The sequence below is a fragment of the Carassius gibelio genome, chromosome A15, assembly GCF_023724105.1.
Source record: "Carassius gibelio isolate Cgi1373 ecotype wild population from Czech Republic chromosome A15, carGib1.2-hapl.c, whole genome shotgun sequence".
In the NCBI taxonomy this organism is placed as follows: Eukaryota; Metazoa; Chordata; class Actinopteri; order Cypriniformes; family Cyprinidae; genus Carassius; species Carassius gibelio.
In genome coordinates this window covers 25,679,158-25,686,013 of record NC_068385.1, presented here as the reverse complement: position 1 = coordinate 25,686,013, position 6,856 = coordinate 25,679,158, and the positions used below count along the sequence as shown (strand labels likewise).

Sequence of the window (6,856 nt, the reverse complement as noted above, 5' to 3'; positions counted from 1 at the left end):
GTTTACAACATAACTGCCTTTTTTTTCTTCATAGTTTTATTCTTTAAAAACGAGCTTGGTGACAGTGCAGTAATATGCGCACTTTGTCTTTAAATGAGTTTGACATATCTATAAATACTGGAAAACTCTTACAAAATTATGTATGTTCATTATGCTTTATTTCAGTTTTTATAACTAGAGATTAATTGGTAAAGCAAGGCAAATCACAGAAACAAATTTAAATAATTTAATAACTTAATAATTTCACTCTTTACTTTTTATTAGTAAATGCTCTTGTCTTTGGTCAGGAAAAAAATTATCTTTTAAATTGAATGAAATGAATCTATTGGTTAGATAAGATACAACTGTGACTGTGCAGTTCACATCACGTGTTGTACACACACATGTACACATCGATATTGCCAAATTGTTGTCAAGCTGAATAACAATAATTTCTGTATTTGCATTATTGTTGGAAGAAGGTGTAGACGTTAATAAAACACTATCTAATAGGTGGCAAATTTAATTTATTGTTAACCAATCTATCCCTTTAGCCGAAAAACGGAAAACAGCGTTCATGAATGACAATAAATGGTTAAGGAAGTGTGATGACGCTGCTCAGCTTTGATGTCATTGGCTGTGAATGTCCCTTGTCATCGCAGGACTGTCTGTGGTTGGATTATCTTTTAACCCATATTAAACAGCGGATCATGTTACAAAAGTATGTTTTGCTGCTTTTATCACATTAGTAAATATATTAAGTCAACATTGGGTGTTTCTATGTTGAGAAAAATCACCTTTTTACCGAGATCCTAACACTAACCCTAAGAATAACTTCAATGAACTACAAAAAACAGCGCCTAGTATTCCCTTTCCATAGATAGAACGATGGAGGCTTATGGGTAATGTAGTTTAAAAAGTTTTATTAACGAAATGAAATAAATAATATATTGAATGGTAAACTAGACATATAAATATGTTCACTGTGTAAACCACTATGATATATTTGAGAGGCATGGTGAAATTTAGTATTTTAGAGTATGCAATATGTAAAATGCCTTTATGCCACCTTTCCATTCATTTCTGAAAACTGTGCCCAACATTATTTTATCAGCATAGCATAAGTAGTAATCATGCTGATTTTCGCTTTGATATGTTAATTGGACTCTGATTTACAGCCTTTTGAAATGTACAGTTTTTGGCTCTTCCGGGGGGTGCTACTGGGCCCCTGGGGGTAGAAGGGCAGTAAAACCTACATATATGTATTCTCCTCATCATGGACAACAAACTGAGCTGAGTCACATTTGTATCTGACAGTTTTCACAGTCCTCTGTTTTCTAATTCTTACATCATTGCTATTATACCTTTTGACAGGACATTGTGAGGCCATCTGATGAAACATGGAAAAATTATAAAGAAATGTTTTGATAATAAAAATAATAGATTATTTATTTGATTTTTGAAGTAAACATCAATAAATATAATGGATGAACCTGCAACAACATGCCATTATCTATTCCCCACTGTTAAGCCGTAATCAAGGACAATGTATACACATTGTGATACTTCACTATTACACAAGGACAAATTCATTCATATATATATATATATATATATATATATATATATATATATATATATATATATATATATATATATATTACTAATAACTAATTAGCAAAAATCAGTGTAAAAATGTCCTCTCACCCCTGTCTCTTGCTCCTCATGTGCTGGACATCGGTAATGTGTGTGCTCTTGGTTTTAATGCAGTACAAGATCCACGTTGATCATTCCTGCTACATTCTCAGTTATCCCTCAAGTGTTTGTAACTATAAAGCCCATGGCACCATCTTGTAATGCAAAATAATTAATCTCGTAACTCCCTTTCTTTCACAAAACAATTGGCATTTGTTACTAAATATAAACAATAATAACTTTCAGGTGTACTGATGTCCCAGATGTCATTAATCTGATCAAATATTTTTATGTCTTAAGTAAAAAATAATCCCAATAATGATTATGTAGTTTTTCCAAGTCTAAAATAAACACATATGAGCCTACCTAAAATTATGTATTTACCAAGAATCTTCAGAACACAATATTCGTCATATTCATTTTATTGAAGCATAGACTATAAAGATGATAAAGTAGCATCAAGACAAATAAGATTCAAGGAAAATAATTATTCATAATCAAAAATACATTAACCTCATATATTAATCAGTTCACACAGATGAGTGATGAAATGTCCTTAAAAGTCACAGTCCCATCCAGTCAACTGTGATACAGATCATGTGATACATATAAGACATTTGATACTGTTTCAGAAAATAATGATTCCTTATCAACACATCTAAACTGGTTTCATCGTGATCTTCTCTCGTGTCTGGAAAAAGCTTTTGGTTGATATCCAGCACTGATGTGGTGTAGCTTGTTCTCAGCCAGAAGATTAGATTAGATTAGATTAGATTCAACTTTATTGTCATTATGCAGAGTACAAGTACAGAGCTAATGAAATGCAGTTAGCATCTAACCAGAAGTGCAAGAATATAGTGTTTTATATACATAAAAGTGCAGAGTAAGTAAAGCTATGATATACAGAATTTACAGTGGAGTTGCTATATACAATATTGATCAGAGTATATACAGAATATAAATATGAATTTAATGTAGGGATTGTATGTACATTATGAACAGAGCAAAGAAGAATTATATATACATTATGAATAGCAGGAACTTGAGAACAGTGGTAATAAATACAGTTGAATGAGTGTGCAAAAGTATAGTTTAACAATTTATTATATGCAAAATAATAGTAGTGCAATTATATTTATTGTAGAAATAGTTTACTGTGCTTGTACAGTAACAGCTTTAGACAGTTTATAGTGTAATGGATTTAACCATGTGCAGTCTGTGCAAAATATGAGTAGTGCAATACATGTATGTAAAGTACTGTGACCAGTGCAGTAAAAGAGCAGGTACTAGTTCGAGAGCGTAGGCTCCTGTAACGCCTGCCGGATGGAAGGAGGGTGAAAAGTCCATGGTTAGGGTGAGAGGCATCCTTGATGATGTTTCTTGCCCTACCCAGACAGCGCTTCTGATAAATGTTCTCTATGGAGGTTAACTGGGTGCAAGTGAGATCTCCCAGTCCTAAGATCCCAGACCTGGTCAAAGTGAAACAAACAATCCAGATGAAGTTGTTTAATGGACATAGAGCTCATCTTATGTTCTGTGTGATTTTAGCAGGGTGAGTAACTATGACCCTTGTAGTACTGTACACTTACCATTCTTCAAGCTGTTTTAAGATCTTTTGAGAAGCTTTTTCTCTGAAGACAATTTACCACATCCTCTTCTTTCACTCCTTTCAAGAGCATCACTTGGTCAAAACCCCTCATTTGGTTGATGAGATCATCTGTACAAAGTAAAATTGTTAAAATACTGCAATAAACAATTTCATTATGCAAGAATTTAGAAAAAGTTACAGAGGCAAAGGACTTGCTCATGAGACTCCATTAGCATGTGTAGTTCTCAGAGACTCTAGAAATCATCTATTGTTGCAGTAAATGTGTTTTCTTCCTCTAGAATCTTTCTCCAGAGCTAATGACTTCTCTCACAAATGTGTTTTAGTCTGTGCAGTGTAAGGCTTTGCTCAAACCAATCAACTATCAATTCACAATTTATAACACAACATTCACAAAACAGTGAGATAATGTCAATTGGTGTTTATATCAATTAAACCACTTTTATGACACTTGTATGCTTTTAAGAATAACAGGTGGTGTTTTTTAAAAACTTTAGATTAAAAATGTTCCAGTCAAACTTTGCTAACATGCTATAATTATTATAGCTGTATCAAATAAAATAAAATAAATATAAAAACATTGGAAAGAATAATTACGGCTGACATGACCAGTCCTGTGAGAGATCATCATAAAGTCCTGTAACACAGCATTGCTTCAACACACACAAAACAGAGGACTTCTGTTTGCTTGAGCACAAGATGACCATCTTCATTCCTCATCCTGAGCAAATCATTTCCTTGGTCTTCCTTCTCTTCTGTGAAACAAGATAATCTTACTCTGTGTGCAATGAGCAATATTTCTCATTAAACATATAATTAAGTTAATTTAAAGTAAGATTCAGACCAGAGCATTTGATGAGTAAACAAATGTACCTGGGAAGAGCTGATCGTGGCAAGAGTCGCTGAGACTCAGTAATAGCTCTTTTAGTTTTTAGGAAGGTTTGTGAGGGTTGGCTCCCCAAAAACTTCTGAAAAAGAAGAACAGCATTATCTGCAAACAATCCTGTAAGACAGAAAGAAAGGAAATATTATTTCATTACATGCAACTTATACATTACTATATACTTTAACTTATACATTACTTACATACATTATTTTTTAGACCATGAAAGCATTAGTGAATTATTAAGACTTTGATGTGCGACTGTATTTAGGGATCATTTTAAAGACTTTTCCCCTTTCCAGATACCCACACTTGAGGTCTTATTCACTTGAGAGTGTGTGTACGTGACTATGAGACTGTCCCCGGTCTTAATAATGCCAAAGCACGGTGTCCTTAACACACACTAAACCTCTCCAATACTGCTCCGGAGCGCTATACAACGCTTAGTGTATCCCATCATGCATCATGTTTTGGAATTAATGTGAGACTTTTTGCAGGGGTTTAACAAGAGGTCACGCAACTTTCCAATGTTTGTGAAATATTAATTATAATAATTAGAAATTGAGACTAATTTAGTAGTAAAACAAAGTGTTGCATGTTTTCTTGGTGCACAGAAAAGTATATTTATTTTGTACATCATTTGTAACTTCTTTTTATCACTTAATTAGAAGCACCACAAAATAAATTGTCATCTTTAATAGGGTTAATAGGGCGCTAATTTTAGCGCTTTGGGTTCTAGAAAAGCGCATTAAAATGTATTATTAGGGACTATTGAAAAGACATTTAGAAGTTTCTTTTAAAATACAAAGTTGAAACGAACTTTGTCATGTTAAGATCGACACACATTGTGATCTTCATGCTCACTTGGGCCAAATAAAGGAAATGTGCAAAGATGGCAAGTGTGGGTATTTGGACCGTACAACAGTTTAAGAAACAACAAAATGCTGTGCAAATGATAACAACAGGAATGTTTGATAAAAGGGACAAACTATCACAGACCAACCTGCCTCTGCAGCTTTCTGTCTTCTCCATTTCTGAAGGAATACCTCTCCACAAACACCACTGGGGTGACTGCTTACTTTACGTTTTTTCAGCTAAAAAATTAATACAAGGGGAAAGAAAATAAAACAGAATTATATACAGAATGTTAATAGTGATCTGTGAGCAAAATATTTAAGATATAAACAAATATGAATTGAACTGCAAGATGGGGAAAATGTTTTTTTTTTTTTTTTTTACATTAAAAAGGTATTACAAGCATGGTACAGTAAATGTGATTACTGTGAAATAAGTCATATAAAAGCACATTAAAACACTACCATTACAGTGGTACAACTATAGTTAATTTGGTGATTAATGTGCTATTACTATACTACAGTAAAGCTACAGTTACTGTGGTAAAAAAAAAAAACAACAAAAAAAAACATGGTAAATGTCTTGTTTACTGGGTTTTACCTACTTTTGTAGGTGTCATGGTTACCATGATTTTACTACAAATACAACTTACATCTTTGAACCTGAAATGAATATAAAACGGATCCCAGGTCTGTGGCACGTCACGTCACGTCACGTGACCGATAGAGTTTAACCAGTTAGCAGCTGTGTTCATTTAGTTAAACACAATGAAACTCAAAGACAGCCTCGGATGACCGATGTAATACAGAGAGTAAACATAAGGCGCTCATCTGATTAATAAAGAAGACAGAATACGTTTTAGGACAGGCATTAAAATAGCATATTTACTACTACTCACCATAGACTGTATAACTCACCCAACCTGCGGCTCTTGCAAACTGATGGAAAGTATCGCGATGTGTGCTGAATGAGACTTCTTGAACGTGATTTCAAAGCGATAAACATCTCATGTCAGTGACGCTAGAGGCGCTTGACCACGCTTCAGTTTTTGACGCTTTGGGGTTGACGCACAGCGCGTGATGCGCGTAGTGGGAGGGGCGGCGCTGTTTATTAATTATGTATTATTATTATTTAGGTCTTTCTGTGTTGATTTGCTGTTTATTAATATTTTTAAAACTATAACGCTAAATCTATCAACATTTATTTAGATGTTATCATGTATTCATTCATTTCTTTATTTTAATTATATTATTTCGGTCTTATTACAGGTGAAATATTACAGTAAGCCAGAACACGGGCCGAGCGGGGCTCATTCTAAACCCATTAGCGGACATTCATATCACAGAATCTGACAGCGATCAGAGGCTCATCAGCGACATCATTTTTAAGAAGCCTTTACAATAGCCTTAATAAAAACTTTTAACTTTAGAGTCTAAAGTAAAAAAATAAAAAATAAATAAAAAAAATAAATCTGTAGGCCTATCGCTAATAAATAATTTATTTATTTTTAGATATTTCTTGTTCTTTTTATTTAAACTAAATTGTTTCTTAATGTGAAAATGTGTTACAGTTATGTGTCAAGGACTTGATATTGAATTCTGTAATAAAAAAAAATTAAATCTAGGCCTATGAAAAAAATAAAAATCAATGAAAAAGTAAAAAAAGAACCATTGCGCATTTTACTGCTAAAAAAGTTTTAATGTGTTTTAGTCACCAGCAATACAGTATGTTGCTCAGTTTTGTACAGTAAGTTAAGCTCCGATTTTTTTTTCAAGTTTCAGTGAGTTTCTTCTGTTGTCCTGTGAAAAATTAAATAATAATAATAATAATTAATCAGA

General features: G+C 33.1%; 2 long non-coding RNA genes across 2 annotated transcripts; both read right to left on the bottom strand.

The window, feature by feature from the left end:
• Window positions 1-2,080: 2,080 nt before the first annotated feature.
• Window positions 2,081-3,478, bottom strand: LOC128029453 (uncharacterized). The gene is made up of 2 exons (XR_008187392.1): window positions 3,264-3,478; window positions 2,081-3,143 (listed from the first exon to the last, which is right to left on the bottom strand). It is a non-coding gene; the product is annotated as an uncharacterized LOC128029453 (long non-coding RNA).
• A 466-nt stretch (window positions 3,479-3,944) lies between these two features.
• Window positions 3,945-5,351, bottom strand: LOC128029452 (uncharacterized). Its single transcript, XR_008187391.1, has 3 exons — window positions 5,167-5,351; window positions 4,154-4,283; window positions 3,945-4,035 (listed from the first exon to the last, which is right to left on the bottom strand). It is a non-coding gene; the product is annotated as an uncharacterized LOC128029452 (long non-coding RNA).
• Window positions 5,352-6,856: the final 1,505 nt, after the last annotated feature.